The following is an 18,140-nucleotide window of genomic DNA, read 5'->3' on the forward strand; positions in this document are numbered from 1 at the left end:
TTTTCCATGTTTTAAAAAAGCTCAGTTCAAATTTTTTCTGTCTGCTGCTTAGAAATAGAGCAGTGCTTTTTTGCTTTTTGTTTTGTGCATCGATGATGTAAAAAGTTAGCGGCTTGGAATTTCATAACGCTGAGAAGAAAGGAGAGTTTGATGGCTTCACAGCAAAATCTAACAGCTGTCCAGGCTTCTGAGCCCTGAGCATGGCTGTGCCACATGTCAAAATCCACTCAAAGATGGTTCCTCATTGGACTGGTGTGAAGCAAGCTGTGGCTGCAGCTCCTGCCCTGAAAGATTCTGCCTTAAAGACAGGAGAGCCAAATTGCCAACCTGCTTATAAAACCTTGGGGCAAAACCAAATGAGAGCTCCATAAGAGCTGGAGCACCTTTGTGCCTGGGAGAGGTCAAGGTAAGATCTTAAAAGATGGGTGCAATCCTGAACTAACACATTCAGTGAAAAGAGTTCTACAGAAATGTGCAAAAGTTTTCTGGTGGTTTTGGTAAAAACCTGAATATACTGAGGCCAAAGGCTGGGGCTTGGCTGGTTGTTACAGAATTTATTGGCATCTCTCTGAAAAGGGACAGTATGAAACTGAAATATTTTCTACCATAAATCATTGCCTTTGATTCTTCAATTTATTTTTTTTTTTTTCAGGCTGATACGTCCCTACCTTCCTTTCCCTGCCACATTTTCCTCTCAGTCTGTCTCACCAGCCTCTTAATAATGCTTCCTCCTTTATGCTTGCAAGCTTTTTCTAGTCACTTCATGTAAAAAATCCTAAATCACAAACATTTTTAATTCCAATATCTTCATGCTTGCATTTTTTCAATATCACAATAACTTTTCTTTATATTTTTCAATTTTCTCCTATTTGCATCTTCTCATCTAATTCTAGCACTCCTGCTATTGTTTAGTCTACTGTCTTTACTTTTCCCATCTACTTTGCAGAAATATAATATTAAAAATGTTGGAGCTGTTTTACATTGGAAAGTTTAGCTTCTCTGTGGCTCCATATATGTGAAACCCCTCTGTGCTGCTCCAGTGCCACAAAATGATGCCAAGTTTCCACAGGGTACTCCTGTTCAGCTGCACAGAGCTGTGCCTGGTGCTGCTAGCCCTGGTCTAGTTGTTCCAGAGCAGGAGGGGTTTGAGGGAATTACTGCTCAGTGTGGGTTTTTTTCATGTCTTCATTTTCCTACCTTCCTCTCAAGTGTGATGAATCTGTGCACAAGGGCTTTAAAACCTCCTGTCACAGCAGAACCATTTCACTGCCTGTTACTTAAAATCCCTCCCTCATCCTACAGCTGAGGCTGCACCTGAAATCCAAAACACCTCCATGCCTTTTCTACTGCTTTATTCTGTAAAAAAGCACTGGAAAGGACTGGAAACAGAGCAAGTTGAAACTCTTTGCTTTTCCAAGGGGTTAAAATCCTCTTGTGACATCCCTTGTAAGATGAGCAGACAGTGGATCCTCCAAAAATCCACACTGAAGGAGCTCTCAAGCAGTTCCCTAAGGTACAGATCCATCACATCTTCCCTACCAGTCTGGGAGTCTATTCCATAGCTAGCAGCCTCCAGTGTGTTTTTGGGGTGTAAATACAATAATGAAGCACAGGATGCTGTACAAAGCTTGGGGAACAGCAGGTAAGATGCATGGAACCAGGAAAGGAATTCCCATCAGCCTTTGATCCTTAACCTGTGTATCAAGAAACTCCCCCCTAAACCTAAATATCTCGTTGTTTATGATTATATATTTTAATGGACTTCTACCCTTCCCTCCCCTGGGTACAATTTGTGTGGCAAAAAATACTGTGAGATCTGTTCTGTCCCCCATGTTTTGGCTCCCAGGGAACTGAAGAACCGTGAGAAGGTCTGATCTGATGTTATTTCAGCCCCACAAATGGCTCCCTGAGTGATTCAAAGTGCTTGCAAAAAGGGAAATAAAAGTAAACACAAATACCTGGAATGAAATTATAAGTCCCCAGAGCCACACACACACTGCAGTTTGTCAGAGCAGGAAGGACTGACAACCCAAGCCCTCTTGGTGGTGTCCAATGTCCCTGAAAGGTTCTCTGGGTTATTTGTCCACGTTTAACACCACACTCAAGGGGAAGTGGAAAGAGTTCTATTGTTCCTTTTCACCAGTTGTACTCAGCTGCCTATGGCTCCTCTTCTCCTCTGAGGCCTCAGCAGAGACTGAACCAGATCTCAGCCTTCTAAACCAGAGAAGCTCCACAGCTTCAGAGCTGGATGCAGCATTTTCCCTCTCAGTCCCCTGTGCCTGCAGCCTGAAGGACGACAGGAATTTCACTGTGTGCTGCCCTGAGTGAGCAGTGCTCTCCCTCCTAAACACTGGGCTCACCACTGGGGCAACCTACAGCTAAAATTAACCCTGCTCTGCCCAAAACAGCTGCCTGCCACTGCTGATTCCATCCCACTCCACTCCAGAGAATGTCTCCTCTGCCTCCACCAGGGAGATTGTGCAGGAAAAGTTATTTTGTGCAAAACTTGTGTTTCAGCCTCAGGGAAGATACAACCACTTGTCTCCTTCTCCTTGCACTGGGGTGGGGCTTCCAGCAGCCACTGTGGGAGCCCATCACAGCTGATTATGGTGCAGACCAACACAACTTCTGCTGTTCTGTGTGGGAGGCCACAGGTATTATTTTTTGTGCCTGTGTAAACCACCACACATTAACTATAAACTCTTAGTCATCTGCAAGGGATGTTAAGCCCCTTTCATTCATTGCCTTATTTTTAGGCTTTATTCTCTTAAAAGACTGAATTTTTATTTCTTTTCCCTTTTTTTTTTAGACATGAACATGAGAATCATATTCAGTGAGGATTCAAGAATCCATTGACACAAGAACTAAAGTGAGTGGTATCTAAATGTTATGGAATTGAGGGCTTACACTCTGTGGCACAGCAGATTTCAGCCAGTGAAGGTCCAGTTTAGGACAGTTCTGAAAAGCCTGACCTTGGTTGTACCCATGCAGCATCACGTCAATGCCTCAGTACAAACCAGGAGTTATTTACAGTGGTGCCCTGGGAGAGATGGGGTCTACTGGGACTTTTTGGCTGCCAGTGATGCAAAAGGACAATTTGGGTAGGAAACAGCACGCCTAGACCACTGGGCTGTAGGTCATAATACCCAAGATACTACTGTCATTTTGATTGTGCCCATTTGCCCTTAAAAACCCTTTAACCTCCTTGTCTCTCCATCCAGCTCTTGGCAGTTCAGCTGGCCTGGGCACAGCTTGGCTGCAGTGATTTTATCATCCATACTGACCCAGGTGGTCTCTAAAATGAAAAGTTTGATCAGACACAGAAGTGAATCTGGAAGACAGCATGTATTTTTGAGGAGGAAAAATCTTTTGGAGAAAGGCTGTAAAGCCACATCTCATATTCACTGAGTTTCCAAATAATTTAGGCCCAGATTTTAAGCTCAAGCATATCTGGAACAATTACTGCTCCAAACATGTGGTACTTGTCCTAGAAGAAAGACTTTTAAAACTAAATAATTATTTAAAAAAACCCAAGCAGATCCAACCTTCTGGCTTTTCCAGAAGCAAGGCAGGACTGCCACCAAACTGCCAACAACTTTGGAAGCCTCAAACAGAGTTACATTAGAATGGCAAATGTCAAACAAACTGAGGAAAACAAGGGTAGGGGTAGGGGAAAATGCTGCCCTCCTTTTCCCTATTCCCTCCTCCTCTTTTCCTGGCCCACCCCTGTGTAAATGACTCCAATAAACCATGAAAAGAACAACTTGCCAGCAGCTGGCACGTTGGTCCTGGGCAGATGCCAGACAAGGGGCTCACACTGGTTTGGAAACATGTTTTTTTTTTTAAATATATAAAGTACATATGTGTCAGTCTGAATGGCTGAGTGAGCCACTGAAACCAAGATAAGCAAAGGCAGCACTTAGCGTGCACTCTGCATGTTCTCCAGATCCTGTCTCCCCTTCTATGCCAGGCTAACTCCTCTAATGAGGTCCTTATGCAACTTTATTCCAGTTACAGAGAGACTGAGTCCTTCTTCCAGTCAACAGGAAATTTTCAGTTGATTATGGAGAACAATTTTTGTCATAGATTTGTCAGGCAAAAGAAGCTGCTTCATTTGGCTTTCCATGCCCCAAACATTATGATTTCTCTGTGCAATAAGAAATCAATTAGATTTTTCCATGCAATTAGATACAGAAATATACCATTTTCTTATTTGTGTCTGTGATTTATTCTGTGGAGCATCTCCTTAGTGAGATGACACTTGATGCTTCATTAAAAGGGAACAAAAATTACAGTCTCTGACCTAAAGAAATGTCCAGTGAGATGTTTGTGGCTAATGTTTGAAAGCAGCAATAAGGGCTGAGAAGAAGAAAGTCTCTCTGAAGCAGTTGTGTAGTGGTGAGAATCCTTCAGGGAAAAGGGCCCATCTGGGTCAGAAGTGCTGAGGCAGGATGGCACTGTCATCCAGAGGTGCACAGCCTGTGTGACTCTCTCTGGCTGCACCCTGTCAGCAGGTGTTTCATGGGGAACCAGGGCCCAGATCTTGAGCATTCCACGTCTCAGAGTCACACTGACACAAATCACTTTTCTGCTCTTCTGACCTCCCAAAAGGTCTTTGAGCATCTGCCCCGTGCAGGCATTCAGCCACGTCTGAAAAGAAGACTCTTCAGGAAAACAAAGTGTTTTCCTGTGTCTTGAGCTGGAAGAGGGAGCACAGACTCCAGTTCACAGACTAAACATCAGGACATTTTATTTCTCCTTTTGTTTTAGGACTCACATCAGCGACATGGAATGGAAAAAACGTGTGAATCAGGTCATTTCCAAGTTATATGATTCACTCCAATAGGATGTTGCATTTCTTTGTCTCTCTTCAAGGAATCACGTGGAGCCAAACCACAACAGGCTGCTGACTTGCTGTGGGGTAGGGGTGGGTGGAGGGAAAGAATAAAAGCGCCTCTTATTTTAGAAAATAATTATCATGCTTATCTTCTTCCAGGTGTCTCCAAGGCCTGTGGAGGTTTGACAGGATTCCCACGAATGAGAACTTTTGCCCACAGTTCTGCCCCATTATCTCCCTCACACATAATAGAGCTGGAGGCTTGTGGTCGAGTGACCTCAGCATCGTTGCGAAAGCAGTTTGCTCACATTATTCTCCCCACACGTGATTCCATAAGAAACACCACTCCATGCCTGGTAATTTTTTCTTAACTCTTTCCTCTCAGAGGAAAAGCATTGGATAAACTCTGATATGTGCCCCTCTACCTGTGGAAAACCCACAATGGGCAAGTTCTGGCATTTGCCCACATCAGTGCCCTCCAAGGTGGAGACTTTTTGCCCCGGGAGGGCGGCACCCTTGGAGAGCAGTGTGTGGCTGTGCCATGGCTGGAGCTGTGTGAAGGAGATTTGCTGCTCTTTGTTGGATACACTAAAGACACCTGGACTCCAGATAAGGTGCTGTGCACAGGCAGAGCTCAGCACTGACCTCGTGGTGCCTGTTTGCCAGCCCAGAACACTCTGGCTCCCCTAAAACTGGATGATTTGCATCTGTGTTCTGGGTGCAGGAAGGGAGCAACAGAGTTTTGGATGAAACAGGTTTTTTTTTTCTCTAGAAAAGCTGAAATCTGGGAGTGCATGAAATGAAGTCCTGTTCTCTTTAAACTTCTCTATCAAGTATATGCTTTCTTCTTACAACACTGCTTCTTCCCTCCTGCTTTCTTTGAATGGAGATACTGAGGCAAGAAGAAGTTGTTCTCTTCCTCCCTGAGCACTCTTTGCTAGTGGGAAAAAGCAGACCAACTAAAGTTTGTCACCACCCCAGGCTTTGGACAGTGGGGAATAGCTTGTAAAACTGTCTTCCTGCATGTCTGCAAAGCACTTAGGGGTCTGACTGTATTACTACAGTGCTGATAATAAATATTGTTAATAATGAAAGCAGGAAGAAACTGTTTACTGGGCGCTGGATGAGAAAGGCAAAGTTGGCAATGGCTGCTTCCAAATGTGTGGAGACTGGGACAAGAACTGCAAGTACAGGGTGGTGTTCAGAAAAGATTGCTTCTGAAATCAAAGTGAGGATGTATGGAAACAGTCCTTAATGTGCTTGTTCCTGATTTGATGTAAAGCCTCTCTCACACAAAGAGACCCAGTCCCACTGCAGGTCTACAGGAGCCCCCAGGCCATGGGGATGCAGTGAGTGGGTGCCACAGGGCAAGGCAGGCTTTCATCTGACACTGCAAGCAGCACAATGAACCTCCCCACTGCCATGCAGTGGAGCTTTGCTCAGTTAGGTCTCCCCAGTGCTCTGGAATAAAGATGTTCCCTGAGTGACAACAGGTTCAGACAGGAGACTCCCAGCAGCAAGCAAGTAGAGCCAGATAAAAGAAGGGAACACACAGTAATTTCTCCCTGTGCAGGAGGAAATTGTTTCTGCCTGTAATACTGGAGGTGGCCATATTTAATGAAGAGTCCTTATTTAAACACATTAAAGCTTTTTGGTTGAAACCTAGATGAAATCCAGGTGTTTCAGAGGGCTAAACCATCATCCCCTCCAAGATGCTCTGCTCCTGGTGTGGGTGTTGGGCACACAAAGGGGTCCTGGAGGCCACAAAAGCTCTGCAAGGTGCCACCCTGATCTCCACTCCTGAGTCAGGGCCCACGCTGGCTGCCAAACTGTACGTGGTGATGACACAGTGTGGACACCTCGTCAGCTGCTGAGGCCTTCTGACTCATTCCCACTTAGAATCTAGATGACAGTTGGGTTTAAATTAGCTGCAGGCTGAAGCCAAAATCCTGGGTCTGAACTTCCTCAGATTTTGGGAAGACTCCAGTCTGGATCTGAGCTCAGCACATGGCTGTAACTTACTCCAGTATTGGAGCCAAACCCTGGATCAGAAGGTTCCCAGACCATGGGGAAGCTCACAGCCCGTCTTTGATGCTGGGATCATCACAAGGATGAAACACTGCCCTTACGTTAGGATAGTCTTTGCTTTCCTCCATAGCTGGAGCATTTTTAGCACTGTAATGGGACCATTTCAGTTCTTACAATGAGATTAAAGAAGAAAAAGAAAAGATGTGTTTGTGTTTATTTCAATGGAAAAAATATCTTACTTTCGATTTGCCTGCTGGATAGACAAGAGGCGTTTTGGCTTCAGAGCATGACAGTTGTGCCTCATCAAAACAAATTTGGGATGAAATTCTCTTGCCCCAGCCAGCAGTACCAGCAGTACCAGCAGTACCAGCAGTACCAGCAGTGCCAGCAGTACCAGCAGTACCAGCAGTACCAGCAGCGCCGTTCAGTGCAGGAGTTACGAATGTGGCACAGTGAGCGCAGCAAGAGCTCCTTGGGCGCGTGCTACCCCTGAGCTCACCCTCCCAGGAATCCTCTGAGGAAAAGGAAAGGGCTGAAGAGTAACAAAATTCCACTTTCAAGCTGCTCAGAAGACACGGTGCGAACAAACAGCCCCCAGAAGGCGAGATCCTGCAATCTGCTGCCGAGAGGCGCCGGGGATCGCGGCGCGCGAGGCGCGGGCAGGGAAGCACGAGCAATCCCACAGAAGGTGTCCCTGAGAACGTCTGGAAGGCGTCGAGCTGCCTGCCACACTGCGTGAGGGGAATGTCAGCCCCCACAGAAGCAGCAGCCGTGTCGTTAGCTCCAGGTTTACACACTTCACTTGACACCTCTCCCTTGTCCTACAGATGTTGCGCTGCATTTGGGATGGAGCCTCCGACGATACAGCTGTTTGAACACATGTGCATTTTCCACTCAGCAAACCGCAAGAATAAGGCAGCAGGGTTACAACGTTTGGATCCTAGGGCTAGAATGAGAGAAGCAGGTGAGGTGTTTCTTTGGGAAATCTCCGTAGTTCCTCCTGTAGTTTCTCTCTTTCTGATTTTATTCACTGACTGTTCTGCACTCAGGCCATGGGGAAGGTAAGGTCTGATTGATATTGCAAGTGACAACTGAGGCCTTGAAATCCTTTCTTCACTTCATCTTCAGGAGGTGATGAGCCCAGAGCGTTTTGCTAGTTCTGGAGAAGTGTTTTACCTTTTATTTTCAAAAATGCACTTTATTCCAGTTCCTGTAAATTCACTGTTACTTGTGAATAAATTAAGAGTCTGCCCTAATAAAAGAGTTTAGAGAGGAATTATCACATATGCTCAGGAGATAAGTATTTTACAACATTCTTTTCCCTTTTGCCATAACAGAATATGAGAAGAGGTGGTTATGTCCCATCAAGAGTCTCCCAAAACCATTGCAAGATTTTTTTTTCTATCAATAAACTACAGAATTTGGGGAGACTCATATGAGTGATTTAATAAAATAAAGTGCACCCCAAAATGGGCTTCTGAAGGACCATGTGATCTCAGCCATCATTATTCCCTCATTGCCAAAGGCATCTATTGCAGGTACCTTCAATTATTTGACTCCTGATTTACCTCAGCTGGTTTAAGGCAAATTGCACTTCTTTTTCCTCTGATCCAACATCTGTTTTTTTTGAAACACAGATGTGCTCAAATCAATCTGATTAATGTGCTTGATTCTGCAATTACTGCAGGATAAATCAGCAGCGCACTAAAATCAACCTGGTGTCAAATTCAAGCTCCTACACCTTCAGCATCCATCCTGTCTTGACTTAGGTCTTTGCTCTATGAAACTTGTTCAGATACAAAAGGGCCAGAGTAAAACCCTCAGTGCCAGGACGTGGAGCATTTCAGATGATCTGATGTGGAGTTATTAGTAATGGTGCTTCATTGAAAAAATTCTGTGCCTTTAAAATAGCTTCAAGCTATTTTGTGTGCTAACAGGGCAGAAATATTACTTTCTCATTTAGTTATACGAGCTTCTTAGATATTACTTGAAGTTGTCAAGGCAAAATATAAATATATATAAATAAAACATATATATATATATATCTCATATATATAGTATAAAATAGAGACTGACTCAAGGGGGATACACCTTTCTTAAAGCTATGGGGCATGCAATGGATTATCTGGCAGAGAATCAGTCTCCATGCTCTGTAAACCAGCTGGAAGTCCCAGCACATGTTGCTGTTTTCTTTGAAGATCTTGCTGCTATAGGAGACAGAGCCAACACAGGAATTAAAATTGAGGAAGTTTTCTTTACAGATTGGATTATGACTGATTTTGCTGTCCATGTGAGGGGAAAGGTGAGTGGGAAGATCCAGATGGATCCTCTGCTGGTGTAAGGTGTGGTCTGCCCTGTGCTGTGAGGAGCCTTTCACACAGGGGTTGTTGGGTCCCATGTTCTGCATCACTTTTGAGTGAAGCACATTTTGTACCCCTGCCTTCCATCTCCTCGTGTGGGTGGGAGCTGGGATCCCCTCCCCAGCTCAGGACAGCTGATGGCCACCAGTCCTGGTGGCAGCAGTCACTCGTAGGTCTGGTGCTGGTTGTTACTTAACCTTGGTATTTCTATGAGGGGGAGCAATTGATATGAGGAAAAAATGAGGAAGAATTTTCCCTCATTCATTCTCTCACAGCTGCCCTTCATCTCCTGCAATGTGGGTCCAGACATCAAAATTCCAATCCAGATCCAAACTTGCATTCTCCCCAAATCTCAAAGTGCTTTAAGCTGGAATCCATCGCTTTTTCTTCCCCCCAGCTGAAACCTAATAAATGTGCTCTATAAAAAATTAGTTTGGCCAACATCTGGAGGCAGATAAAAATCTTCCAAGCTACTGTTCCACAAACTTAGGGATCATTAGTACTGCAGAACGTCTATACAGAATATTTATCTTAAGTATGTAATAAAATGAAAGCTACTGCACCAAATTCAGAACAACCTCTGATGAAAAGAAATGCCTCACATCAACATCAAGCTGGAGCTTTTCTAGCCAGAGAGAATCTTTTCTCTAGCCAAAGCACAGAACTTGTAGCTACTAAAACATAACACTAAACACAGGGGGCAAATTTACTATTTTAATTGTGATATTTCATCACTGGTTAGTTTAATGTCTTTTCCCCCCTTTTTCTTTTAATCACCCTCCCCCTCTCCTTGGGATGGTTTATCGCTTGTAAATTATTTGTCACATCGTTGTAATTCTATCCAGATCCTTAACTTTCTAATCATGCATCTTTTATGGGGTCTCCTTTAAAGAAGCACTATAATTACTTGCCAAGGGTCCCTGTAAATTTTATCAGGCTGTAAAATATTATACTTTAATTATTTGAAAAAAAAAACCCTGGAAATTCTCCCTCTGAGAGGCTGCACGATCAATATTGCAAGGAGCAAGGCACCTTTTGCTGCCCTGCATTGGTTCCTGCTGTACACCTCAGAAACATTCAAAACTCTTCCACTTCATCCAAAGATGCGGAAAAGTATTAATGGAGAAACTGGCCTTTGATTAAAAGGAAGGAAGTGCTTTTTGTATGTTTCAGCTGTTGTAAAATGCACTAAGAGGATGACAAAGATACTCTCCCAGTCTTTTTGCAGGAGGCACAGGGACTCCTCTCCCAGATTGGTGACAGAGCTGTGCAGTTCAGAGCAGAGTAGAAATGCAGAATAAACTTCAGATGCAGTTATGTGTTGAATCTTCCTCACAGGAAATTAAACTTCTGTAGAGGAAAGAATCTCTGTTTCTATGCAGACCTTTTTGCCTTGTTGATTTGCTTAATTTCATTAGTAGTAAATATAGAAATAATAATAACACTTCTACAATTATTTTCTAGTATCAAGTGGCATTTGTGACTCATTTCTGTAATCCTTTATTTCACAAACTAGCAACCTCCATGATGCAGTGTTCTAGAGGTATGGAGAAATGAGGTACTTGACAGTGACCTAAAGTGGTTCCTGGAACAAAGTTTCCCATGTACTATTAAAATGAAAAAAGGGTCTGCAGTTAGTTTCAGGCTGGATGTGCATAAGGTGTGGAATTATATCTTGTACTCCTCACCAGCACTTCAATTAAGTGTGCACATAGCTCATTTCTGGTAAGTTTGCATTTCTTTAGATTGCTGGGCTGAAATATGAGGGAGCTAAATGATTTGGTCAAGGAGAACGGTGAGCTGGAAGCAAAGTAAAATATAGATCTCACCTCAGCTCCTTGCTCCTGGGGAGCACTAGGGGAGGTGCTGAAGAGGAATGACATTCTGCTTTATAAGTACAATTCCTCTTATCCTATGAGAACCTCTTATCCTGTCTGCCCAGTGGCTTTCCAGGTTTTATCCTGGGAATATCACTATTCTTACCCTCTAAACAGCACCAGGTAAGACTCACCAGCACATGGACAACTGGAACTGTGAGATCCATGCATGCTGAAGTCATTCTCTTTCCTAGGTTTTCTGTAAATAATGACTAAAAGTACTTTTCCTAAAGCCCTTTCTGTAAAAGCACAGCGCTGCTAGTAAATTGTCCGAGTTCTGCACAGCAGCAGATTTTGCAGCAGGCTTTGGCCTGGGTGTCAGTGGCGTTGGCAAACATCCCATTTTAATGTGGAGAGTCCCTGTGCACCACCCCACCTGTGCAGGTGACACACTCTGGGCACAGATCTGTCACAAATGAGGCCCTGAGAGGGCCAGTGCCCTGGCTCACACCACAGCATCCAGGAGATCAAACAGCAAATATCCTTCATTCACCACTCAGGCCATGTCCAACAATGATTTTTAATGATAGTTCATGAATGGCACAGACCTTGATATTTATTTACAGTGGTTATTGACCATCAGAAACCATTCAATAAATATCTCTTGTAAACCACACACGAATAAATACAAAGCTGGCTCAAGCTACTGTATGTTGTTGCTATTTTTAATAGCTGGATGCTGGCAGAAGGCAGTGGTAAGAGTGTTTAAACATGGTTATAGCTATGGATGGTTCAATTATTCATTTCAAGCCAAGGTTTCAACTGAAGTAACCTTTCTACCTGTAGGCAGGTTGTCCATGAGGAGGTCTGTGTTTGTTTTGTACCCATTACATATTGATATAGGTGAATAAAGATATTGAAAAGCATAAAATATATCGGCCAGCAATTAACAAGATACAGTGGAAATGTTTGAAAATCAGTATAAAACTGGTTTCCACGACCTGATATTTAGTCCTACAAAGGCCCCTGGGAACTTCTCTGCTGTTGTGTCAGCTCAGGGGTCAGGTTCATGCTCCAGGACAGCTCCCCAAACCCTTCAGCTGTTTACTTTGCTGCTGTGGAAGTTTACACCCCTACTCACTTCTGCAGGGAGCCAGCTGTGTCCTGAGTTGGAAACTTGAGTACCAGGTTTCTAGTCCTTCAGAGCTTCAGGCAGGGAGAGTGTCACAAGCTGAACGGAAATGGGTTTAAATCTAGAGATTAAAAAATTGTGGGGAAAGAAAGGAAGAAAAAAGAAAGCACAGACAGGGCTATTTGGCATCCTGAAGGACAGGGAGCAAGTGATGGAGATATTTGGCTTTTCAGAGCCTGCAAAACTCCGCTGCCTGCAGCCAGCATCATCCCTGTGCTCCGGTTACCACCAGCCACTTCCCAGCCACTTCAGCACCGCTCTTTTATTCCCAGCTCCAGACAAGTGCTTCCCTTTGATTCCTCCCGGTGGGGGCCAGCAGTTTCACCCCATTTCTGGGGTGTGGGTTGCCCGGCTCTCCCCGGCCAGGCTGGGATGCGCTCGGAGCGCTGCTCCCGGCGGGGCTGCTGGGCTGGATCCCGGTGGGATCCAGAGCCAGGGATGCTGCAGGGCAGGCAGCCACTGGAAAACCAGCAAGGCTCCCAGCTCCAGGGGTACCAGGCATCCTGGGGGCTGCCTGGCAGCTACAAATCAGCTCCACTGAACGGCAGGGCAGGGGGACGCTTTTTGGCGTGTAAACTTTGCAGCCAGGGATTTGGAGACTTACTCCTTTCCCCTGGCATGGAGGTGGTGTCTGTCACTACCAGCATTTTCTTTGGAGGAAACAGGGAAAAGGGATTAAGTGAAGGAGCAGAAGTAAATTCTGATTTTGGTGCAGGTTTTTTGCTGATTTATGGCTTTCACAATTCAACAACTGCTTTGTAAGTGACTTGCAAACTGTAATAGTTTCTGGGAGTTTAATGATCAGTATCTATAATACTGAGAAATGACAGTAAAATAAAGCATGTCCTCGAATTGCATTGCTATAGGCACACAAAATGGAGGCTTACAAGATATAGATTAGTAAAAAAACCTATAACTTCTTTCCTTTTCCCCTTTCTATTTTTCCATGCATGGCTATAAAAGCATCTTAACTTCTGTTCTGAAAAGAACTGTACCCCCACAGTGTCCCCTTCATTAGATCTCCTCTACAGAATAAAGATCCTATTTTTTTTTTTATATTGTAACATAAAAAAGCCCAATTAAAACCAAAAAAGGCAATTTATACTGGACTGAAGACCATAAGATTTTTTTAACTGTGGTGACCTAACATTGTCAGGGCCAGGGTCACAGTCCCCCATGTGTCACCTCAGCCTGATGTACAGCATTTAGAAACCAAGTGCACAGCCTGAGCATGTGGAATTATTACATGTAATCACAAAATGCTAATTGGTTACTAAGGCAAGCTGTATCAGATGAAATAGAAAACAAACCAGAAGCTGTTTCTCCAAGGCTTTTAAAGATAAAAGCATGGCTAAGCTTTGGGTAGTTAGAACCAATAACACTCAGATATTCTCTTTGATCCCATATTCCTGCATGTCCATTATGAAACCATCAATATTGTGTGAAGGTTGGAGGGAAGGTGTAGGCTCTCTGAGGACTGGCCAAGAGCTACCTTTGCATCCCTCTCAGCTCCTCTTTCCGATATTTAGCTTCTTCAGTGATTCTGATACCACAAACTGGGGCAGCTCACATCAAACTCGAGGCAGGGAGGGGAAAAGGAATGAGATGTTTGGTGGGGAGGACACTGCCACTGGTCTGGGCCAGACTTGCTGGCTGGGGGTTTCCTGGAATGCTACACCTCTAAGTACTGTATTTGCCTCAGGCAACTTCCCTCCACATAATGGTAAAGAGAAACACTAAATCAACAGTAAGAGAAACACACATTGACTGGGAATTCAGGGAATGCAAAAATCTCTCCATCTCCGGGCCTTAAATTGTACAGGAGTTATTTAGAGGACAGGGCACTGATACAACAGCAATGAAGCCTCCCACCATCTGTCCTTGGCACCCTGAAATAGGTGGGAACTTATTTCATTTATCTGGGGAAGTGAGTGTTGTACATGTGTGTAGATTGTTCCTTTAGATATCTATCAGTTTCAAAAGTTTAAGGAAATATCAGTAATCCCTGGCAAATGATTCACATAAAAAGGTTGTCATAAGATTATCTCCCAGGCGAGGGGGATGGAGGAGGCAACAGCCCACAGGGGATGTGCAATTAGTCCATGATAAAAACTTTTAAACACAGCAAAACATCTGAAAATTTGTTGGAAACATGAGACTGTGGACAAAATGTCTATGGATGGAGTTCAGAATTTTTTTACCAGATCCTAAAATCAATGAGGTGAAGCATCTAATTTACATGATATCACTGAGTCCTTCTGCCTCTCTGAAAAAGTAGAGTTTGTGCCATGGAGGGGCTGCAGCATCTCTCAGATTCCGTGGTGCCAACACTACCTTTTTTAGGACAAGGAAACCCCTATCTGAAGACATTGATGTGTAGAGGAAAGTGGCAGAGATGGTGAAAGCCCCATACAGAGACCCTCAGTGGCCTGTTCCTTACTCTCAGGACAAACCTGGCCTCAGGAATGAGATGCCCAATCTCTGGTGCCTGCCTGGCAGCAGGTAGTGCTTGTTTTGGGGTCCCACAGACTCTGAGGGGCCTCTGCTCTGGGGCAGGTCTGAGCTCTCAGAGCTGTAGGAAGGGCTGATTCCCCAAGGAGCAGCCCCTGGCTGGTGCAAACAGAGCTCTGAGCCAGGGAGGAGCAGAGCTGAGTGTGCTGTTGCCATAGCAGGGGAAGGGGATCTATGGAAACCCCTGAAAGGGCATGTCTCCAGGCAGTCTCCAAACAGCAGGACCACAGACAGTACCAGGGCACTTACAAGGCACGCTGTGAAAGCCAGGATAATTTCAATCCATTTAGCAAAGTGCTTCCAGTCCTCGTTTCAGAGCAGGTTAAAGCAAAATAGAGCAATATTGAACAAACAAAGTTGATCTGTACCTACAGTGCTTTATTCAAGAAAAAACTAAAACTGCCTGACTGTTGCCTGCTCTTAGATTTTTATTTTTCTCTCTGGCAAAATGCCTTTTTCTTTTTTTTTTTTTTTTTTTTTTTAATTCTTGTTTGTTTGTTTGTTTGAAAGACTGCTGCTGTGATGGTGATCTGCTCTTACACAGACTCATTAACCCAAAAGACACAGGTGAAAATCACGGGGTAGTCAATACCTTATGGCAATGGCAGACACTTTGGTAACATGATATATATCTGTGAGTAATCACACCCTTTCCTCCTCACTAAGAGTGGAAAAGTGCCCTTGAAAATTGCTTACTCTCCCACTAAAACATACAGGATTTGTACTCTAAGGGACAACACAGAAGTCCAATGAATCACTGAAATCATGAAAAAACCAAGTAAGGTTCTTTGAACTCGTCCTTTCCCAAACAGAGATTGAAGACTGAGTTCTTAAATTTTTTCTTGATGTTGCATTATGCTTTGTCCTTGGAAATATCAACAAGTCCAGCTAAATTTGTTACTGAGATTTGAAATAGGATAAATTTTACTTTTGAGCTTAATACATTTATCAATCTGTTTTTGTCTTCAGCCACTTACATATCATAATAGTCAAAAGCATTATGACACATCTGTCCAGAAATGTTCTGTGAAATACATCATAAAGGGACCCCAATTGCTTGCAAAGTTGGCAAATCCTTTGTTTTCTCAAGGGAGTTCTCATTGCTCGTTTTCCAGGCATTCTGGGACAAGATCATCTTTCATGTTCTCTTTCCTGGGGAAGTCTTCACTGGATATAAATAACTCAAAAGCACTCAAATGACTTCCAGTAGTCTTAGCGAAGGTATCGCTGTGGTTTAGAAACCTAACTGGTTAAGCAAGTTCTGTTGGGATAATTTCAAGCTGCCTGCTAGAGGCACCTCTCATCCACTGCTGCCTCCAAGGACGTTTGAGATTGTCAAAGAATTATTGTGTTTCAAGGCCAAGAGGAGTGATTTTGATCACTGGTTATGGATTCTTACATTTTAATCTTCTTAAACCCAGGGTTGAGGTAGGCTAAGCTGTTGAGAGCAGTGAACAAACTGTCCACTGTGGTTGAGAGTGTGTGGACAAACATGATGATGTGTCCAGCACCAGGCAACCTCAGCTTGATCAGCTCAGAGTCTCCAGTACATTTGCAGAGCAAGTCTTGAACTTGAACTTAATCAAGAGGAAAGCTGCTTTAAGTGTCCTGTCCTCGTGTTTGTCCCAGTGTATAACACAGCTCTGTACACTTTGGGTTTTAGGGTGGCTGCTTTTGCTTTGTCCCAGATCCAAATATGGGTGGAGGCAGCAGAAGACCTGTCTTGGTTCACAGTGGAGAAACAAGAGCTGTAACCTCCTCTCAAGGGACCCCAGAGGAGTTCAGGCAGGGTTACAGAAGGGTGGCTGGGTGTTAGCTGAACATTAGCTGAACCTTGTAGAGGTCTATTAGGACAAGCAAGCTCAGAGCAAAAGATCTGAAGATGAAGGATTTTGCTTCAACTCAAGCAGTGGTAAAGATTAAATCCTCTGGGAGCAGCAGCCAGGTTGGACAGAAGCTTTGTTCTCTAATCTATGTTCTCCAAACTCTGATGAATAATTGTCTGCCCTAGAGGCTGGGTGGAGAAAGAGCCCAGAGACCATTCAATGGGTCCTTGGCTCTCAGGTCACCTGCAGCTGAGATGGTCACAGGTGGAAGTCTGTAAAATCCCAAGGAACCAGAGAAATGACTGTGCTGTCTGTAACACTGTTATTCTGGACAGCCAGTGCCTCCAGGCAAGCTTTAGTGGAAGATAATTTAACAATTATCAGAAAACAAAATTCAAACTGCAGTAAGACCAGCTATACAGAGTTTCTTTCTCTATCAACTTGAATATTCTGCAGCTCTTTAGATCAATAAAGAGAAAATGTAAAACACATGCTTTTTGCAAATGTTGCTGAATCAAAAAAACCTTCTACATCTATTTCAGGCTTGTGTGTGAAATACATTAGAAGACATCAGACACAATCTCCAAATTTTGTGAATGTTATTCAGTATTTCAAGTGATCTACAGGGACACCAAGGGCAGCTTTCAAGAACATCCAGACCCTCGAGTAGCATTGAGCTAAGAAATGATCTTCTTTTTTTTTTGTAGGGATTAATTTCTCAAGCTGGCCAAAAATGAAGATGCAATCCCAGATTGAAGGGAAAGCTCTCTTTCTCTTCTCCTCATTTCTCCAGAGCAAAGATTTGAAAATTGCACTTGGAAGGCATTCAATCAAGCAGACGGTCAGCTGTGCTCACATACATTTGGATCAGGTTTTTAGAGCCATGCCAGAATGTACCTTATGCAAAATTAGTAAAAACAATAACACCAGAGTGGAGGAATAACACAGCAAACCATACAGACACGTCAGGCACGACCAGCCGTTAGGTGAAAGGCCAACATCATTTAGCAACTCACAAGTTCATAAATGGTAGATTTACAGAAATTTAATCCCCTTCTACTCATCGGGGGATTTCACTAGAGACCAGAAATAGCTAATTTGGAATAGGAGCAATGTATTTAAAAACAATGAAACACACTTCAGAAAACGCCTTTGAATCCTTCAAAAAGTAAAAGCACTAATTAAAAAAACATGTTTTTCTAAGAAGCAGCCACAGGTTTACAGGGTGGGAATTGGCTAACTTCTGAGAGTCTGTGCTGTGTGTCTGGCCACTGGTTGGCAAATGCAGACCTTTACACTATAAAAACTGTTTCAGTAACACTTTGAAATACTTGCCCAATCATGTTGAGTTCACTTGGGATTCATTATAATATCATTAGATGGGATTATATCATTTGGTTTAATGTCAATTGCATTTCCATATTGTGTCCAGTGGTTTTATGATGTGGACAAATATTCCACCAAGGACTAGGCTGAGGCCATCACATTTAAATTCTTTTCCTGAGTCACAGTTGGCAGAAATCCTCATCTCAAGACATCCAGGCTGCAAAACCCTTCTTGGAAGCAAAG

This window comes from Cyanistes caeruleus, chromosome 16 (genome assembly GCF_971803275.1).
Source record: "Cyanistes caeruleus chromosome 16, bCyaCae1.hap1.1, whole genome shotgun sequence".
NCBI lineage: Eukaryota > Metazoa > Chordata > Aves > Passeriformes > Paridae > Cyanistes > Cyanistes caeruleus.